This window comes from Gorilla gorilla, chromosome 10 (genome assembly GCF_029281585.2).
Source record: "Gorilla gorilla gorilla isolate KB3781 chromosome 10, NHGRI_mGorGor1-v2.1_pri, whole genome shotgun sequence".
NCBI classification, from domain to species: Eukaryota; Metazoa; Chordata; class Mammalia; order Primates; family Hominidae; genus Gorilla; species Gorilla gorilla.
In genome coordinates, this window is record NC_073234.2 from 16,959,087 (window position 1) to 16,979,522 (window position 20,436).

A 20,436-nucleotide genomic window follows, 5' to 3' on the forward strand; every position below is an offset into this window, starting at 1 on the left:
ATGAAGCCTCACTTCATTGCCCAGGCTGGTCTCAACCCCTGAGCTCAAGTAGTTCTCCTACCATGGCCTCCCAAAGTGCTGGGATTACAGACATGAGCCACTGCACCTGCCCTTAATACTTTTGAAAACACGTATATGGTCATGTTGTTTCCTCTTAAAATTTTCCAAAGGCTTCTTATCCTTTCAGGATAAAATTCAGACTCCTAAGCCTGGCGTTGAAGGTTCCCCATAATCTGGGTCCTCCTGTTGTGCGCCACGCCCATATGACCTCACGTTTCTCCTTTCTCTCTCTTTCACTTTTCCCCCTCTTGCCCTTTTTCCTTTCTCCCCCCCCCTCCCCTTTTCTCCCTCAATTAAGATGCTACTTCTTCCAAGACAAATGATGCTATAGCAGGAAGTCATTTCTTTCTCTGCGTTTGCTTTGAACCTCTCCTATTGCTTTGTCTTTTTTTTCTTACCATGGATTAAAATATCTGTGTACATGTTTTCTGTTGAATTAGGAGCATCTAATTCAGTGTTAGACATGGTTCTACGTGTTAGCAGTATCACCTGGAATAAGACAGCCTCTGTTCTTGGGGAGGGAGGGTCCTTGTCTTTTTCATTCTTGGAACTTTTTAGAGGTGATTTGACAAATAAATAAATGTCTATTTAAAAGTTACTTAAAAAAAAAAAAAAAAGCCTTAGAGACCAGGCATGGTGGCTCACGCCTGTAATCCCAGCACTTTGGGAGGCCAAGGCAGGCAGATCACTTGAGGTCAGGATTTTGAGACCAACCTGGCCAACATAGCGAAACCCCATCTCTACTAAAAAATACAAAATTAGCCAGGCGTGGTGGCGCACGCCTGTAATCCCAGCTACTTGGGAGGCTGAGGCAGGAGAATCACTTGAACCCCAGAGGCGGAGGTTGGAGTGAGCCAAGATCACGCCACTGCACTTCAGCTTGGGCGACAGAGCAAGACTCTGAATCAAAAAAAAAAAAAGAAAAGAAAAGAAAAGTAGAAAAGGTTATTTTTTTTCTAAATTTTTCAATATAGATTCATCTAATAATCTCAAAATAGTTTTATAATAGCCTAAATAAAATCAACTACACACGTATTAATAATGGCCTTCTATCCCTATTTGGAATGCAAAGCGAGGCAATAACTACAACAATAATAATATATTGTTTTACGTTTTCCATGTATATATTCTGAAAGCCTCACGAGCAGCCTGTGAGAAAGCTGCTTTCATTATACTCGTTTTATAGTTGAGGAAACTGAGACTGTAACAAAGTGAGTAATTTCCCAATTATACTAATAAATGAGAAGGAACAGATCCGTAACTTTGGTTTCCTTTTGCTATCTAATGTTGCTCTTCTAGATCTTACCTAGCTGGGGAAGGGGAAAATGTGAATAAGATACCAAAATAAGTGGATGTTAAAGTAATTCAGGCAAGAAATTATGAATTAGGGTTATGTCAGAGGTGGAGGATGAAGAAATATTGAGGAGGTAGAATGAACAGAAGATTTAATGACAAAGGGATATGTGGAATTTGAAGGAAAGGGAGGAGTTAAAGATGATTTAAGCTAAAAGCTCCCAGGACTTTTGACCCCACTTTTCTAGTGTGCTTGGTTTCTCCTTTAAAAAGATTCTGGAGAATAGTTTAACAGTTCCCAATGGAAGTAAATTATAAAAGCTGAGATGGGAATATTTAAACCCTAGAGCCAGCAGCAGTGGATTCAACCCTGAAGTTTCAAGCAGTATCCTTTGTTTTATGGCTAAGAACCAGTATCATCTGTTATTTAACTAGGAAGCACAAGTTCACCTTTTCCAGGACCAACATTTTATTTTCTTCTGTGAAATGCATAAACAACATAATACACGATAATGGGAAAAGTCAGATGGTACAGAAAGGCCTATAAGGAAAAGCAACAACACCTCTACCTTTTCTGTCCCCCTTTCCACATCCTCGAGTGAGTGATCCTTTGAGCTTTCTTCACTCAAAACTTTGCACTTGCTCTTAGCTAAGGCTAAGAAGCAATCATCACTCAAAACTTTAGACTCATAATGTTATTTTTTATTGACTCCTTGCTACAGTCAGTATTTAGCTTACTTAAATTGCTGCCTGTTTTCCCTCACTCCTTCTCCCAGTTTTTGTATTATTATTATTATTATTTTATTACTCCTGTTCGTTAGCTTTGTAACTTTAAATCATACACTTAAAACTCTGATTTCTCTTTATCATCTTCCCACAGGCTCTCTGCCTAGTGACATGTAGAATAAGGTTATCAGTACCTCTACTCTTCCTTCCACTTTTCTTCCCCTCCCTTCTTCTTTCTTCCCCTTCCCTAACTTCTGACAGTTGAACTTTTATTTTTATTCATTTACACAGGACATGCAGCCATATCTTAAAGTTGAAGACTCATCTTGTCCTTTTATTTTGGAAAATTATGAACAATTCTCCCGAATACTGTTTTCTCTAATATTTTGTTCTGCAACTCCTAGTAGACTTAGAGTCTCTTTGTCTTTTTTACATGTGTCTTAATTTATCTTCTCTCTTTTTTATCTCTTTATGTCTTTTTATCGTTTATGTTCCATGTTTTGAGTAAATTCCTAGTACTATCTTTCAATTCACTGATTCTGTCTTCAGCTACGTTCAATGTACTGTCCCCTGCTTATTTAGTTTTTGTCTGTAACTTTACTAACATATTTGTTAAATTTTTTATTGGAGTGTATACTATACCTCTGAAAGAATATGTGTACTGTCAGTTTAGTTCACTATATTTTTACAATCTGAAAAATTTATGTAACCTGACACCCAAATCAAGAAACAGAATATTCCCAATGCTCCAGAAACCCTCTTTGTGCTTCCCTCCAGTGAGTAACACCTCCCTTGAGTAATCACTATTCTGACTTCTGAATGCATATTTTAATTTTACCTGTTTTGTGTTACATATAAATGGAATTATCAAATAAGTACTCTTTTGTGTCTGGGTTCTTTCACTCTGTGTTGTGAGTTTTGTTCATGTTTTTACATGTAGCCAATAGTTCTTTCAATCTTATCCCATATGGTATTACATTGGGTGACTACACAATATTTATTTGTCTAGCAGTTATCCATCTACTTATTTATTCACTGTTGATGGAGACAGAGCCCATTTAGTTTGGGGCTCTTACAGATAGTGGTACCATGAGCATTTCCAGTATAGTAGTGGTTCTTGACCCAGGGAGATAGTGAGGCTGTCACAGAGATCCAGTCACAGAGCCGGTAGATACCTTTTTTCTGTTTCTGTTCTTGAATCCATCTGCTTGATTCGTTATGCCCTGATCCTAACAAATAATTAGTCACTGGGACAGGAGGTGAGTACACGATTGTAGTTCCTGGTGTTAACCGATGAGCCTGTATCTTCTATAAAGTGTTGGTAGTCCCCCTCATCCAGCAGGAGTGAGAGTTCTAGCTCCCCGAGGCTGCTTTCGGATCCATATTCCTGGCAGGCCATGGTGTATTTTGCAGTTCTGTTCCATTTATGCTCCTTACATACGTTTAAGTTGTATTTGAGCCCCCTGTAGCTTTCTAGATCTCTCCTTATAGTCATTGCTATGTATTTTATATCTCAGAGCATGACTTTACTAAACCATCTTAACCAGAAGTATTTCTTTGAATCTGTAGACTCCTGGATTTCGGGATATATTTATGACTTCTTTTTTTCTTCCTTTGTTTAAGCTCAGAAAACTTCTTGTATTACTTCTTTGGTCGTTTCCTTTCCTTCATTTTCACTATTCTCACCTTCTAAAACTTCTAGTTGTTGGATTTAGATTTCTCTTAAATTTTTTACTCTGTATTTTTTATCTCCTTTTCTTCATTTAGTTCTTGGTTGGCGGGACGAAATATCCTTGACTTTATCTTACAGTACTTTTGAATTTTTTTGTTTTGCCAAAGAGCATTTTAACTTTCTTACAATTGGAATGTTCTTTTTCATAGCCTGCTGTATCTGTTGTGTAGCTTTAGCGTCTTCTTGGATTTCTCTTAAGAAATTGATTAGACCTTTTAAAAAAAATGTTCTTCTATTTCCTGAATTATTTGTGTTTCCTACAGCCTTAGTTGTTAAACTCATGTATCTTCTCTTTTATTTCAGAGGTTTTTCACGTATTAGTCAATTCTTCATTGTCCCTTCGTGTTTAAGGAGAACTGGATTGATTGTGGCACATGGCCAAATTGAAATTCCTTTGGTGGTGTTTGCAGGTTTGCTTCCCTGCTAGGCCTCTGCTCTGGGTGATACAGCTGACTAGCAGCTTTGTATAACTGGCAGAACCTGTCCACTGGTAGCCGTCTCTTTAGGATGGATGGTGTGGATCCACTGTCAGGTTGGAGGCACCCCCCAAATTTAAGAATAAAAAGGATTTGTTCTGGGGCACCAACTGTGATATAAGCAGCCCTAGATCATTTCAGTAGTTTATTTGGTATCACAGAAAAGATCGTTTCAGGTTTCTTTGCTTACTTGTTATAGGTGGGGAAAATAATAAACTGCATGTCCTATGTAAGAGCGTAGGGAGGTGAGGAGGGGAAACTATTGCAGCTATTCAAAATAGACTTGTTTTGAAGCTTTTATTTTAAGTACAGGGGCACATGTGCAGGTTTGTTATGCAGGTAAACTCAAGTCATGGAGGGTTGTTGTACAGATTATTTCCTCGCCCAGGTATTAAGCCTAGTACCCTTTAGTTATTTTATAATTTGTCCTGATCCTCTTCCTCCTCCCACCCTCCCTCCTCCATTAGGCCCCAGTGCCTGTTGTTCCCCCCTATGTGTCCACGTATTCTCATCATTTAGCTACCACTTATAAGTGCGAACATGTGGTATTTGGTTTTCTGTTCCTGTGTTGTTTGTTAAGGGTAATGGTCTCCAGCTCCATCCATGTGCCTGCAAAGGACATGATCTCATTCTTTTTTTATGGCTGCATAGTATTCCGTGGTTTGTATGTACCGCATTTTCTTTTTTTTTTTTTTTTTTTTTTTGAGATGGAGTCTCGCTGTGTCGCCAGGCTGGAGTGCAGTGGTGTGATGTCGGCTCACTGCAATCTCTGCCTCCCAGGTTCAAGCGATTCTCCTGCCTCAGCCTCCTGAGTAGCTCAGATTACAGGCACGTGCCACCACACCTGGCTAATTTTTGTATTTTTAGTACAGACGGGGTTTCACCATGTTGGCCACGATGGTCTCGATCTCCTGACCTCATGATCCACCCATCTCCGCCTCCCAAAGTGCTGGGATCACAGGCGTGAGCCACCGCACCTGGCCCCACATTTTCTTTAGTCTGTCATTGATGAGCATTTAGGTTGATTCTGTATCTTTGCTATTGTTAATAGCACTGCAGTGAACATACACGTGCATGTGTCTTTATAATAGAACAATTTATATTCCTTTTATTATGTACACAATAATGGGATTGCTGGGCCAAATGGTATTTCTGTCTTTAGTTCTTTGAGGAATCGTCATGCTGTCTTCCACAATGGTTGAACTAATTTACACTCCCGCCAACAATGTATAAGTGTTCAGGTTCCTTTTCCCACAACCTCGCCAGCATCTGTTATTTTTTGACTTTTTAATAATAGCCATTCTGGCTGGTGTGAGATAATATTGTGGTTTCAATTTTTTCTCTAATGATCCCTGATGTTGAGCTTTTTTCATGTGCTTCTTGGCCACGTGTTATGTCTTCTTTTGAAAAGCGTCTGTTTATGTATTTTGCCCACTTTTTAATGGGGTTGTTTTTTTCTTGTTTAAGCTCTTTATGGATCCTGGATATTAGACCTTTGTCACATGCATACCTTGCAAAAATTTCCTCCCATTCTGTAGGTTGTATACTGTTGAAAGTTTCTTTTGCTGTACAAAAACTCTCTAGTTTACGTAGATCCTGTTCATCAATTTTTGCTTTTGTTGCAGTTGCTTTTGGCATCCTCATTATAAAATCTTTGCCCATTCCTGTGTCCTGATTGGTATTGACTAGGTTGTCTTCCAGGTTTTTTTTATAGTTTTGGGTTTTACATTTAAGTGTTTAATCCATCTTGAATTAATTTTTGTATAGGGTGTAAGGAAGGGATCCAGTTTCAATCTTCTGCATGTGGCTAGCCAGTTACCACAGCATCATTTAGTGAATAGGGAGTCCTTTCCTTCATTGCTTGCTTTTGTCAGGTTTGTTGAAGATCAGATAGTTCTAGATGTGCAACCTTATTTTGGGGCTCTCTCTTCTGTTCCATTGGTCTATGTGTCTTTGTACCAGTTACCAGGCTGTTTTGGTTACTGTAGCCCTGTAGTATAGTTTGAAGTCAGGTAGCGTGATGCCTCCAGGTTTATTCTTTTTGGGTAGGATTGCCTAGGCTGTTGGGGATCTTTTTTGGTTTTCATATGAATTTTAAGATAGTTTTCTAGTTCTGTGAGAATGTCATTGGTAGTTTGATAGGAACAGCATTAAATCTATAAATTGCTTTGTTCAGTGTGGCCATTAAACGATATTGATTCTTCCTATCCATGAGCATGGAATGTTTTTCCATTTGTTTGTGTCATTTCTGATTTCTTTGAGCAGTGTTTTGTAGTTCTCCTTGTAGAGATCTTTCACCTGCTTGGTTAGCTGTATTCGTAGGTATTTTATACTTTTTCAGGCACGTGTAAATGGAATTACATTCCTGATTTGGCTCTTGGCTTGACTGTTGGTGTAGAGGAAAGCTAGTGATATCTGTATATTAATTTTGTATCCTGAAAGTTTGCTGAAGTTTTTTTATCACCTTAAGAAGATTTTGGACCAAGACGATGGGGTTTTCTAGATACAGGATTGTGTCATCTGCAAACAGGGATAGTTTAATTTCCTCTCTTCCCATTTGGATACCCTTTATTTCTTTCTTTTGCCTGATTGCCCTGTCCAGGACCTTCAATACTATGTTGAATAGGAGTGGTGAGAGAGGGCATCCTTGTCTTACACCAGTTTTTCAAGGGGAATGCTTCCAGCTTTTGTTTATTCAGTATGATATTGGCTGTGGATTTGTCATAGGTGGCTCTTATTATTTTGAGGTATGTTCCTTCAATACGTAGTTTATTGAGAGCTTTTAACATGAAGCGATGTTGAATTTTATCGAAAGCCCTTTCTGCATCTGTTGTGATAATCATGTAGTTTTTGTCTTTAGTTCTGTTTATGTGCTGAATCACATTGATTTTTGCATGTTGAACCAACCTTGCATCGTAGAGACAAAGCCTACTTGATCTTGGTGGATAAGCCTTTTCATGTGCTTCTGGATTCAGTTTGTCAGGATTTTGTTGAGGATTTTGCATTGACGTTCCTCAAGGATATTGGTCTGAAGTTTTCTTTTTTTGTTTTATCTCTGCCGGGTTTTGATATCAGGATGATGCCGACCTCGTAGAATTAGTTGGGGAGGAGTCCCTCCTCCTCAATTTTTTTGAAATAGTTTCAGTGGCAATGGTACCAGCTCTTCTTTGTACATCTGGTAGAATTTAGCTGTGACTCTATCTGGTACTGGGCTTATTTATTATTTATTTATTTATTTGGTTGGTAGGCTATTTGTTGCTTCCTCAATTTCAGAGTTCATTATGGGTCTGTTCAGGGATTCAGTTTCTTCCTGGTTCAGTCTTGGGAGGGTGTATGTGTCCAGGAATTTATCCCTTTCTTCTAGATTTCCTAGTTTACATGCATAAAGGTGTTCGTATATTCTCTAGTGGTTGTTTGTATTTCTTTGGGTTCGGTGATAATATCCTTTTTGTTATTTCTAATCGTGTTTATTTGGATTTTCTCTCTTACTAGCCTATTTAGCAATTTATTAATTTTTTTTAAAAAAATAAACTCCTGGACTCATTGATCCTTTATATGGGTTTTCATGTCTCAGTATCCCTCAGTTCAGCTCTAATTTTTGTTATTTCTTGTCTTCTGCTGGCTTTGAGGTTGGTTTGCTCTCGGTTCTCTAGTTCTTTTAGTTGTGATGTAAAGTTGTTATATTGAGATCTTTCTAACTCTTTGATGTGGACGTTTAATGATATAAACGTCCCCGTTAACATTGTCTTAGCTGTGTCCCAGAGATTCTGGTATGTTGTATCTTTGTTCTCATTAGTTTCAGAGAACTTCTTGATTTCTGCCTTAGTTTCATTATTTATGCAAAAGTCATTCAGGAGTAGGTTGATCAATTTCCATATAATGGTATGGTTTTGAGCAAAATTCTTAGTCTTGATTTCTAATTTGATCATGCTGTGGTCTGAGAGAGTGTTTATTATTTCAGTTCTTTTGCATTTACTGAGGAGTATTTTCTGTCCAATTATGTGGTCAGTTTTAGAGTATGTGCCATGCGAAGGTGAGAATGTATGTTCTGTTGCTTTTGGGTGGCGAATTCTGTAGATTCCTGTCAAGTCCCTTTGATCCTATGCTGAGTTCAGGTCCTGAATATCTTTATTAACTTTTTTTTTTTTTTGAGACAGTCTCGCTCCATTGCCCAGGCTGGAGTGCAGTGATACAATCTCGGCTCACTGCAACCTCCGCCTCCCGGGTTCAAGCAATTCTCCTGCCTCAGCTTCCTCAGTAGCTGGGACTACAGGCATGCACGAGCATGCTGGCTATTTTGTTTTGTTTTGTTTTGTTTTTGTATTTTTAGTAGAAACAGGGTTTTGCCATGTTGGCCAGGCTGATCTCAAACTCCTAACCTCAAGTGATCTGCCCACCTCGGCCTTCCAAAGTGCTGGGATTACAGGCATGAGCCACTGCTCCTGGCCTTAATCTTTGATCTAATACTGTTAGTGGGGTATTGAAGTCTCCCACTGTTATCGTGTGGGAGTCTAAGTCTCTCTGAAGGTCTCTAAGAGCTTGCTTCCTGAATCCGGGTGCTTCAGTGTCAGGTGCATATATATTTAGGATAGTTAGCTGTTCTTGTTGCATTGAACCCGTTACTATTTAGTAATGCTGTTCTTTTTCTTTTTTTTTTAATCTTTTTTGGTTTAAAGTCTATTTTTTCTGAAATTAGGATGTAATCCTGCTTTTTTCTGTTTGCTTCGTAGATTTTTCTCCATTTATTTTGAGTCTGTGGGTGTCATTGCATGCGAAATGGGCCTCTTGAAGATAGCACACTGGTGGATCTTGGTTCTTTATCTAGCTTGTTACTTGGTGCCTTTTAATAGGGGTATTTAGCCCATTTACATTCAAGGTTTGTACTGATATGTGTGGATCTGAACCTGTCATCATGATGTTAGCTCGTTATTATGCAGACTTGTTTGTGTGGTTGCTTTATAGTGTCACTAGTGTGTTTACTTAAATGCATTTTTGAAGTGGCTGGTAATGGTCTTTCCTTTCCATATTTAGTGCTTCCTTAAGGAGCTCTTGTAAGGCAGGTTTGATAGTAATGAATTTCCTCAGCATTTGCTGGTGTGAAAAGGATCTGATTTTTCCCTCACTTATGAAGGTTAGTTTGTCCAGATATGAAATTCTGGCTTGGAATTTCTTTAAGAATGTTGATTATTGGTGCCCAATCTCTTCTGGCTTGTAGGGTTTCTGCTGAGAGGTCCGCTGTTAGTCTGATGGACTTGCCTTTGTAGGTGACCTTACCTTACCCTCTAGCTGCCTTTAACATTTTTTTCTTTCATCTTAACCTGCAAGAACCTTATGATTATGTCTTGAGGATGTTCTTCTCATGAAGGATCTCATTGGGGTTCTCTGCATTTCTTGAATTTGCATATTAGTCTCTCTAGCTAGGGTTGGGAAGCTCTCATGGATGATATCCTGAAATATGTTTTCAGTTGCTTACGCTCTCCCCATCTCTTTCAGGGATACCAGTGATTCATAGATTTGGTCTCTTTATATAATACCACATTTCTTGGAGGTTTTGTTTATTCCTTTATACTCTTTTTTCTCTATTATTGTCTGACTTCCTTATTTCAAAACATCAGTCTTCAAGCTCTGAGACGCTGTCCTCACCTTGGTCTATTCTGCTGTTAATACTTGTGACTGCATTATGAAAGTCTTATAGTGTGTTTTTCAGCTCTGTCAGGTTGATTACATTTTTTTCTTTGCTGGATATTTTGTCTGTCAGCTCCTATATTGTTGTACTGTGATTCTTCGCTTCCTTGATTTTGTTTCAGCATACTCCTGCATCTCAACGATCTGCATTCCTATCCATATTCTGCCTTCTGTTTCTGTCATTTCTGCCATCTCAACCCGGTTCAGAACCCTTGCTGGAGTGGTGGTGCAGTCATTTTGAGGAAAGAAGGCACTCTGGCTTTTTGAGTTGTCAAGAGTTCTTGGATTGGTTCTTTCTTATCTTTCTGGGCTAATGTTTGTTCAATCTTTGAACTTGCTGACCTTTGGATAGTTTTTTTTCTTCTTCTTCTTCTTCTTTTATACTATTTGATGACCTTCAGTGTTTGATTGCGGTATAAGGTGGATTCAGCCAACTGTTTCTGGAAGACTTTAGAGGGCCAGCACTCAGCTCTGACCTTCTAGACTGTGTGCTCTAACTTTGGGGGACTTATATTGGGCAATGACTTTGTTCTCTGGCTCCTCTGAAGTTAGGAGTCCACTGTGCTGGTGGGGCCGAGGTGCTCCACGATCACTGATCACTACACTCTAATGGGTGGTGTCTGCCAAAGTGCTTCATAGTGTGGTGGCAGCAGGATCCGTCCTCATTTGCACATGCCAGCAACAGCAGCAGCGCAGCAGAGTGCACGCTGGACAACTGTGACAGGGTGCTAGCAGGTACCAGGGTGCCTGCCCCCATGTAGGCATTCACCGCAGTGGCAGAGGCAGCTCAGCTGGACGACTGTGACAGGGTGCTAGCAGGTACCAGGGTGCCCGCCCCCATGTAGGCATTCACCACAGTGGCAGAGGCAGCTCAGCTGGACGACTGTGACAGGGTGCTAGCAGGTGCCAGGGTGCCCGCCCCCATGTAGGCATTCACCGCAGTGGCAGAGGCAGCTCAGCTGGACGACTGTGACAGGGTGCTAGCAGGTACCAGGGTGCCCGCCCCCATGTAGGCATTCACCGCAGTGGCAGAGGCAGCTCAGCTGGACGACTGTGACAGGGTGCTAGCAGGTGCCAGGGTGCCCGCCCCCATGTAGGCATTCACCGCAGTGGCAGAGGCAGCTCAGCTGGACGACTGTGACAGGGTGCTAGCAGGTGCCAGGGTGCCCGCCCCCATGTAGGCATTCACCGCAGTGGCAGAGGCAGCTCAGCTGGACGACTGTGACAGGGTGCTAGCAGGTACCAGGGTGCCCGCCCCCATGTAGGCATTCACTGCAGTGGCAGAGGCAGCTCAGCTGGACGACTGTGACAGGGTGCTAGCAGGTGCCAGGGTGCCCGCCCCCATGTAGGCATTCACCGCAGTGGCAGAGGCAGCTCAGCTGGACGACTGTGACAGGGTGCTAGCAGGTGCCAGGGTGCCCGCCCCCATGTAGGCATTCACTGCAGTGGCAGAGGCAGCTCAGCCTGGGGGGCCAGGGAGCCCTTGCTGGTGACTGTGCATGTGATATCACTGGTGGTTGTGTTAACATGGATGTGGGTTACTGGTGGGGACATGTCTCTGTGTGCCCCAGGCAGGGGTGGTTGCTCAGGGCTGGGGAGGGTCTGCTGTCCTCTGTGCCTGGTTTCACTCCCATGGCAGTGTTGGCACAAGGGCAGGGCTGGCTGGTTCTGTGCTCACCAAGGCTCCAACGGCAGTGACGGTCCAGCAGAGGGGGAACAGGTGGTAGCGTGCACTCACACATGCACACTGGCAGGGCAAGGAAAGCAAAATCTGTCCACGTACACATATGCTGGCAAAGAGATGTGGAGGCTTGCTGTAGGCCTGGGGGAAGCTGCAATGTGTGGAGAAAGCAGGCAGGCCTGGTGCGTGGCCAGTGTGTGACTGTGGGGGCCAGCCTGCTGGAGTTCTCTGCCAGTCAGGCATAGTTCCCCAGCACAGGAGCTGTAATGACAGCTTCCAGGGTACCCAAGGCTATCCTGCAAGCAGGCACAGCTAGGCTGTGGTCCCTAGAGAGTCCAGCAGACCAAGAGGTGCTCAGGTTGGACCAGCCCCATCTGATGGGCAAGACCTCCAGAGTTCAGGTCTTGCAGAGGTTAGGTCCAGTTGTTCCCCTGGGGCTAAAGTCTCCTATGGGAGCAAGTCAAGCCTGGGGAGATGGGCTTCCCTAGCCATGCTCCACTACAGACTCTACCACACCAAACCCTCTGGGTTCCACCTCAGCTGACGCGCTGCCCTTGCTTCTCTAAGCAGCTCTCCCTGCCAAATCGGTGTCTGTGGTAGTCGAGGGGTCATCTTCTGCTGGAATTCCAGAGGCCCGTAGCAAGAGCAGATTACTCTTCGTGAGTACAACTCGCTCATTCCCTCAGGGTCGTTGGGGGCTAGGAACGAGTCCCTATGTGCAGTAGCCCGGTGCAGCGTTCCCAGCATCCTCCCCTTTCAGCCTGCTTCTGTGTGTTCCCTCCATCCACTCTCACTGCCTTCCCTCTGAAGGTCTGTTGTGCCAGTCAGCTCGGTTTCTCGCTGGCAGCTGTTCCACCTGGCTGCTTTTAGCAGGCTTTAGTGCCCTTCCCCTCTTTTTTAATATAGAGACAGAGTCTCTCCATATTGCCGAGGCTCATCTCCAATTCCTCGGCTCAAGCAGTCCTCCTGCCTTGGCCTCCCAAAGTGCTGGGATTACAGGCATGAGCCACTGTGTCCAGCCTAGTACTCTCTTTTAAGGATGTGTTTTCCAGTTCTTGTTATTTTCATTCTAAGGGGTACATTACCAGTATATTCTAACTTCTTCCAGAGGAATAAATACAGATTGGTTTAAAACACAGAATATTAACATTTGTATTTTTCCTTGAATGTCCATTTATTCTTTTCTTTTTCTTTTTTTTTTTTTTTTTTGAGGCAGAGTCTTACTCTGTCACCCAGGCTGGAGTGCAGTGGCGCAATCTCGGCTCACTGCAGCCTCCGACTCCTGGGTTCAAGCAGTTCTCCTGCCTCAGCCTCCTGAGTAGCTGGGACTACAGGCGCACACCACCAAGCCCGGCTAATTTGTTTTGTATTTTCAATAGAGACAGGGTTTCGCCATGTTCACCAAGATGGTCTTGATCTCCTGAGGATTATAAATCGTGCTACTATAAAGACACATGCACACATATGTTTATTGCGGCACTATTCACAATAGCAAAGACTTCGAACCAACCCAAATGTCCATCAATGATAGACTGGATTAAGAAAATGTGGTACATATACATCATGGAATACTATGCAGCCATAAAAAAGGATGAGTTCATGTCCTTTGCAGGCACATGGATGAAGCTAGAACCATCATTCTCAGCAAATTATCACAAGGACAGAAAACCGAACACTGCATGTTCTCACTCATAGGTGGGAATTGAACAATGAGAACACATGGACACAGGGAGGGGAATATCACACACTGGGGCCTGTCATGGGGTCGGGGGTTGGGGGAGGGATAGCATTAGGAGAAATAACTAATGTAAATGAAGAGTTGATGGGTGCAGCAAACCAACATGGCACATGTATACCTGTGTATGAAACCTGCCTGTTGTGTACACATACCCTAGAACTTAAAGTATAATTTTTAAAAAAAGAAACTTGAAGCTTTGGGATCAGCCTGGAATATTTTGCATAAATTCTGTTGACAGTTTCTTGCTGAATCACTTTGAATGGATATTCAAAACTTCGTTTGAACTTAAGAAAAATAAGAATTTCTTTTTGTATTTCACTGAATGGTAAACAGTTTCTACTCTCTTCTGGGAATTCATAGATGAAAGGGGATGGGTTTTACCTTTCCAAATCTATGGAGAAATACACAAAACAGGAGATTATATTAATAATATACTATAATAATATAAAGGAAGTATGAACAGGTTTCAGTGGGAGCTTGTAGAGAGAGTTTTTCCTGAAAAAGTCAAGTAAAGATAAAATTCAGTAAGCAAAAAGTTAAAGCAGGCCGGGCGCGGTGGCTCACGCCTGTAATCCCAGCACTTTGGGAGGCCGAGGCTGGTGGATTACCTGAGGTCAGGAGTTTGAGAACAGCCTAGCCAATATGGTGAAACCCCGTCTCTACTAAAAAAATACAAAAATTAGCTGGGCATGGTGGCACACGCCTGTAATCCCAGCTACCTGGGAGACTGAGGCAGGAGAATCGCTTGAACCTGGGAGGCAGAGGTTGCAGTGAGCCAAGATTGCACCATTGCACTCCAGCCTGGGCGACAAACAGCAAAACTCTGTCTCAAAAAAAAAAAAAAAAAAAAAAAAAACCAAAAAAAAGATAAAGCAAAAAATGCAGGGATAGAGAAACCACGGCAAAAGGTGCCAAGTGCTGAATTTAAGTGTAGAACTTAGACTCAATCTGAGAGGACATCATCCCATGTCTGCCTGGTATCGTACAGACCCTCTTAGTCTTTTAGCTGGCTCTTAAAGGATAAATCAGAGAAGAGAGCGTTGCGAGTATTCTTAGTTGATAAAATAGCAGATGAAAAGTCACAGAGGTATGAAATATTAATGTGTATTTGAGGAACTATAAGAAATTTAGTATTGCTAGAGCAAAGAATGTTTGAGGAAAATTTTGAGGAAAAGGCTAGAAGGGCTTTCTATGCCATGCCACTAATTTAAATTGCTATTCTATAGCAAGGAAGTGATGTGATCCAATCCATATTTCAGGAAGATCATGCTGACCCTGTAATCCATTACATGAGTGCAGACAGTAACACTCTCAAAATTTATTAAACACACTTAATGAAATAAATACCAGTATCTATGTTATCTGCCTTTTTTGCCTGTCACTCATGCGGTCCTCACAACTCCTTCCAGCCCCTAAACTAATCAGTCCGGGCATTAGAGAGCTTTGAAATGTTTATTAAGAAAACAGTCCTGTTTTGACAGACAGGAGTTAGAGCACCTGGACTTAAAGCAGGCTTTACAGCTCTACTGGGGATCTCTCATGTAGGCAACATGAGGCCAGCAGAGCCCTGTGCAAACAAGCATCATAAGCAAATGACCATTTCTTTTCCATTATAGACTTCGTCCTTCAAAAGAGAGTGCCATTCGTCCCAACTAGTATTTTCCCCCCTGTTATCTGTGTCACTAATGCTAAATTAGTTCATGGGTCATTCAAATTCTAGCAGCTTTGGTGTTAGTCTTTATATTTCAGTTCCAGTGCTCCGCTGATTATTTTGGCATGAAACTATCCCGTACAGTCATCATGCTGCTTTTAATTCAAAAGATTCCTATGAGCTGCACCAGGAATATCGTATCTAGTACAAAAACTGTATGTCTGTTCTTCCCTGAAGCAGATTCTCTTGTAACTTGAGTTTAGTTATCTTAGTATTGATATTGAGTTATTTTTAGAGAGTTCTGTGGTGGTTAGTGGCTCAGTGTTTTCATCACTCATTCGCTTAACTACCCTTTCGGAACATCTGTGCCACTCACGCTGTCTCACTTCTCACCCAAGTCTTAGATGCTTTTTCGTTCTTCATATTACTAGGAAAGATTAAACACATCATATAATGCCAGTGACTGCAGGACTTTCCTTTAAAGCTTCTAAACTACCTGCCAGTATGCTGAAATAAGGTATATTCTGAAGCTTATCATTTAAATTGTAGATTTCATATGTAAAAACATTTTCTTTTTTTTTTTTTTTTTTTTAAGACAGTCTCGCTCTGTCACCCAGGCTGGAGTGCAGTGGCGCGATCTCGGCTCACTGCAAGCTCCGCCTTTCAGGTTCACACCATTCTCCTGCCTCAGTGTCCCGTGTAGCTGGGACTACAGGCACCCACCACCGTGCCCGGCTAATTTTTTGTATTTTTAGTAGAGATGGGGTTTCACTGTGTTAGCCAGGATGGTCTCGATCTCCTGACCTCGTGATCCGCCCGCCTCGGCCTCCCAAAGTGCTGGGATTACAGGCGTGAGCCACCGCGCCCAGCCTGTAAAAACATTTTCATCTTTGTTTATAAATAAAACATCTGGTTATACAACAATACTCTTATGGGACTCAAAGAGGGGAGTCAGGGTTGGGGTGGGGTCTGTCATTTATTTACTTATTTTTAAAAGATACCTGGCCTGGTTCTGTGGCGGTGGCTTTTCTTCGCTAATCATTAGCTGTACTTTGAGTATGCAGTAGATTCAGTCGGCATCTCAGTGGGAGAAAGCGGGGAAAGAGGGGTTTTAACACAATGTTCTCTCTGCATTGAGTGAAGAAGCTGTTGATCTCTGAAGGAGGAAAGGAGAGACTGGAACCACATGAAGGCTTGTGCTGTGAAACCCTGAAATCCTGACGGTACATTTTGATCACTGTGTTTTAACAAAGCTGACAATCCTCAGCCACACAAATCTTGGGAACTAAAATAAGTATTCATTTAACTCTTGACTAAAGGTTAAAAGATACAGTTAAAAAGAAATCTAAAACCCAGAGTGGTAATTCCACTTTTTCTTTCTCTTTCTGTTGTTGGAACCTGAGCTCTCTAGGAAAACTAACATTTGTTAAGGGCCTGCCATGTGCCAGATTCCTGTCTGTAAGAGAGGTATAATTATTATTTTATACTATCTCAATCTTAATAACAACTCCGGTAAGTTTACACATTTATATTTCCATTTGACAGATAAAATCAAGGAAGTTCAGGAAGCTGCTTGTCTAGGGTCATACAACTAGTAAGCGGCACTGTCCAGCTCCAGAACACATGCTTTTTCTTGTGTATTTTAGTGCTCCTTCAGTCACTTATATGATTTACTTATTTGTTATTCTTTTATAAATTTAAGCAGTAGTACAAAGTAGAAAGAATAAAGAAAAAACAGCCGCCAAGTCAATTGCCTAGAAAATAATCATTATTTGTAGTAGGTAAGCAGGATTCCTGTCATATTCCTATGCACATATAGAAAATATTAACATATAACATGCCATTTTAAATAAAAATTGAATTTAATTTTACTTGACATTAGCAGAATAAAGAAAATTTCAGTAGAATATTTCTTCTTTTTTTTTTTTTTTTTTTTTGAGACGGAGTCTCACTCTTTTGCCCAGGCTGGAGTGCAGTGGCGTGATCTGGGCTCACTGCAAGCTCCACCTCCCGGGTTCACGCCATTCTCCTGCCTCAGCCTCCCGAGTAGCTGGGACTACAGGTGCCCGCCACCACGCCCGGCTAATTTTTTTTCTATTTTTTAGTAGAAATGGGATTTCACCGTGTTAGCCAGGATGGTCTCAATCTCCTGATCTCGTGATCTGCCCGCCTCGGCCTCCCAAAGTGCTGGGATTACAGGCGTGAGCCACCACGCCTGGCCAGAATATTTCTTTACTATAAAGGAGAATTCCTAAGCCATCCTTCCAAGTTTAAGAAAAGAGATGGAGATTGGGGTTATGTTTTACAACAGCATCTTTTATTTTTATTTTAATCAGTATTAATTCATGCCATGCTCTAAAAGATGAAGAAATTATCACTTCTTCTCACCAGTTTTTAATGATATAGTTTTATATCAGCTTTACCAAGGTTTATAATATTTACACCTTATTTTATAACTCCCAGGCTACTTAGTCTGGGAGTTAAATTCAGCACTTAACACCTTTTGCCACATTTTCCCTATCCCTGAATTTTTTGCTGTATCGTTTTGCTTATTTAATTTTATCTTCACTTGACTATTTCAGGAAAGACTGATGCTGAATTCTGGTTTTCTTGTTTTATGTTTGCATGCTTGATAGTGTTTATTTGCCATTCTACTTGAAGTATTACTTAGCTAGTTATGAAATTCTTAGGTGTGTTCTTCTAATGCAGAGTGGATGAATGTTCCCGGATGCTCTCTTCCTGCCATCACTGCATCTGATGTTGCCCCTCTGAGTTAGAACAGAAGGGCCAGGAATTGACTTCAGCCTGCTTTTCTATAACCTGGGAAATGTGAGGAGCTAGGACTATGCTCAGCTGGATCTCCACAGTCTTTGTGGAAGGCCTGGACTCAGGTTGTTGTTGTTTGTTTGTTTGTTTGTTTTTCCTGAAATTTTGATAAATATCCTGTATTCATCCTGGTAAGCATGAGTAGGTTCAGATCATCTGTGAAATTCTTTAGAGATTGCTAGACAACAGCATATCCTAGTAATTTTTCTTGCCTTTATGAGGTTGCCATAGTTAAAGGTTTTGTCCTGACTCATCTCTTAAACCACCAATCCACCCTTTTCCATCTGTTTTTCTCCACATTTGGGGATATTACTGGGAATTCTCACAGTTTTATCACCTCACTTCTGAATTGTTTCTGAGCTTAGAATAGGGTAAAGAGCAACACTATTTTTCACCAAAATTTTTGTTGATTTTCTTACCTGCAGCCCAACTCAAAAATACTGACAAACCTTTCATTTCTAGGAGAACAACTGATTGACCCTAATAGAATAAATAGACTCTATCAGTCAGGTATTCCAGTGTATACGAAACAGCGTGTTGTGACATTTGTTTATTTAAGAGATGACGGTTTTCAGGTTTTTTGGGTTTTGTTTGTTTTGATCCTTTGAGGATGGTATGTTGTAGTCCAGAGAAGGTATTTAGAATTGTGACAAGGTAATAAAATTGAGACAAACACGATTATTTATCTTTGTCGAGAGTCACTCCTGGCAATTTTCACATGGACCTTCGTTGAAATGCATCATTGAAATGCTAGCGTACATTTTAGGTATTTTACTGTTTCACAGTGTGCTTATCAGTCAGTGTAAAATGCATCCTAATCAAAATTAACTACTTTGAAAAGGGAAGTTGTTCGCTTCTTGGCCATTTGGCTAAGATCAACTGAAAAGGGAAGTAGAGATAATATGGTACAGCAATTTATTTTTTAAACAATTAGTTTTTTTAAATTGACAAATAAAAATCGTGTATGTCCATCATGGACAACATGATGTTTTGAAATATGTATATTTTGTGGAATTGTTAAATCAAGCTAATTAACATATTCATTATCTCACATGCTTGTCATTTTTCGTGGTGATAACACTTAAAATCTATACTCAGCAATTTTCAAGATGTAGTAATTTCTATATAGAGAAAATCTGTAGAACTCAGGCTTGTCTATTTTGAAGGTTCTTAAGATGTATTTCCAAGAAAATATAGTATAAATTTTGTGATTGATACCACTTTTCATGCTAGCCGCATAAATTGTCCTTTTTGCTCCCAGGTTAAGAATTCAAGGCTTACAAAAATGAACACAAGGCTGGGCACAGTTGCTCAAGCCTGTAATCCCAGCACTTGGGAGACCAAGACGGGCAGATCACCTGAGGTCAGGAGTTTAAGACCAGCCTGGCCAACATGGTGCAACCCCGTCTCTACTAAAAATACAAAAATTAGCCAGGGGTGGTGGCGCGTGCCTATAGTCCCAGCTACTCAGGAGGCTGAGGCATGAGAATTGCTCGAAGCCGGGAGGCAGAGGTTGCAGTGAGCAGAGATGGCGCCACTGCACTCCAATCTGGTCAACAGAGTTAGACTCGGTCTTAAGAAAAAAAAAAAAAATTAAAATTAAAAATGAACACAGGTTTCTTGTATGTCTCTCCACTTAGTCGATTCTCTAGAGTGTGGTACATTTTACAACGTGTTGTCTGCAGTGTTTATTTACATTGTCTGGCATGCTACAAAGGTTGGTAGCATTTGCTAATAAGGAACCACTGTGTGACCAGTGTAAATGGTCTACCACTGCCTCTTCCTGGTTTGGATTTCTTTCCTAGCAAAATACGGGTATAAGAAGTGAACCAGACGTCTTTAAGAAAGAGTATGTCTGCCACTCTTGTTTCCAAAAGTGTTTATATTTATTCAGTAAAGAACTTTTGTTACTGAATTCTTTTTAGGAAACTTAGTGAACCATACACTGCCTGTATGGCCAATGAGGAAGAATCAGCTTAAGGGGAAAAAATGTATAATGTCCAGCCAGGCGCAGTGGCTCACGCCTGTCATCTCAGCACTTTGGGAGGCCGAGGCAGGCAGATCACTTGAGGTCAGGAGTTCGAGACCAGCCTGGCCAAAACCAACATGGTGAAACCCCGTCTCTACCAAAAATACAAAAATTAACTGGGTGTGGTGGCAGGCACCCATAGTCCCAATTACTCGGGAGGCTGAGGCAGGAGAATTGCTTGAACCTCAGAGGCAGAGGTTGCAGAGAGCCGAGACTGTGCCACTGCACTCCAGCCCAGGCAACAGAGCGAAGACTCCATCTAAAAAAAAAAAAATGTATAATGTCTCACAATATAATGCAACAAGATTTCCTACTCAGGACTTACAAAGACCTGTGTCTCTTAAAATACACGGGTCACCGGAATGTAGGTTTTTTGCTAACTGCTGAGCATTCCTATATTCATTTCCTTCCTCTATTTTATGATTCACTGGAAAGCTTCAAGCCTTGAAATATTTCTGATCAGATTTTTGCAATATACTTTTTCTTCCCATTGCCACACTCGTATTTCTGCACACCTCATGTGCTTATACAGTCCAATC

The 20,436-nt window shown here is 41.3% G+C and overlaps 1 protein-coding gene across 23 annotated transcripts in view; it reads left to right on the top strand.

Annotated features, from left to right (window-relative positions):
* Positions 1-20,436, top strand: part of ERC1 (ELKS/RAB6-interacting/CAST family member 1) — a 519,708-nt gene that overhangs the window by 352,844 nt on the left and 146,428 nt on the right. The window lies entirely within an intron of this gene.